At 50.5% G+C, this 1,029-nt stretch overlaps 1 non-coding gene across 1 annotated transcript; it reads right to left on the reverse strand.

The window, feature by feature from the left end:
* Window positions 1-511: 511 nt before the first annotated feature.
* LOC135027136 (U1 spliceosomal RNA) lies at window positions 512-677 on the reverse strand. Its single transcript, XR_010223651.1, has one exon. It is a non-coding gene; the product is annotated as a U1 spliceosomal RNA (small nuclear RNA).
* Between the last annotated feature and the right edge of the window lie 352 nt (window positions 678-1,029).

Raw genomic sequence — 1,029 nt, forward strand, 5'->3', positions numbered from 1 at the left:
AATACTGAAGCACCCTCAAACATCAAACCATATGCAACAGCTAGTACAAGCATTCCTGGGGAAAGGTCTGCAGCAGACGGATTTGCATACGGTGATGTCATCCAAGCAGTGGGCCAAAGTTGGCTGGAACCCTCATCTGCATATGAAAAGAGAAAAGGGGCGCTTGGATGACCCCTAGTTCGCATTGAACACCCCCCACCCTCCTTTGGTGTGGGGCTCATGTTGGCCATGCCCCAGCCCCTGAAGCATTCAAGCTGATTTCTTGCTGCAGCTGGGCACTGTAACAGCTCCAGAGCTGCTCTGTAAGGCAAATAAAAGGGTGTGGGCCCTGCAACACCACCTGTAGTTCGCATTGTGCGTTGGAAGGCACAAAGTAAGCAGACGGGAGAAGTCAGGATAGTGCGCAAGGGCATAGAAGGGAGGGGCTCAAGAAAAGAGAAGTGGAAACAGACAGCAAACTAGGCTGGAGAGAGACCTGAGAAAATGAGATCTAAATTATACCAGAGCCAACCAGGGGAAAGCACAAATGCAGTCCCCCCCCCTACCACAAATTATGCAGTCGAGATTCCCACATTTGGGGAAATCACAGAGGTCAGCATACCCAGAATGCAATGAATGAACCTCACCCTGGGAAAACAATCTTCATGACCATGGTATCACCTAAGCAAAATAAGTATGATTTGAGATAGGGCTGGGGAGGGCCGCTGCTCAGGCACACCTCCGTCAAGTAAAGGAGATTCAACTGAGGCAGCACAAGGGAACTCTCATCTGGGGACAACAACTGCAGGGAGAACACATTTTCAGACGAATGTGTGAGGGCAGAAGGCTGCCTAATACTGAAGCACCCCCCAAACAACAAACCAAATGCAACAACTAGTGCAAGCATTCCTGGGGGAAGGCCTGCAGCAGATGGATTCGCATATGGTGATGTCATCCAAGCAATGGGTATAGTTGGCTGCAACCCTCGTCTGCATATGAAAAGAGAAAATGGTCACGCAGGGCATGGCGGCCTTTGTGGGGTTGCGCTTG

The sequence above is a fragment of the Pseudophryne corroboree genome, unplaced genomic scaffold (genome assembly GCF_028390025.1).
Source record: "Pseudophryne corroboree isolate aPseCor3 unplaced genomic scaffold, aPseCor3.hap2 scaffold_460, whole genome shotgun sequence".
Classification (NCBI taxonomy): domain Eukaryota; kingdom Metazoa; phylum Chordata; class Amphibia; order Anura; family Myobatrachidae; genus Pseudophryne; species Pseudophryne corroboree.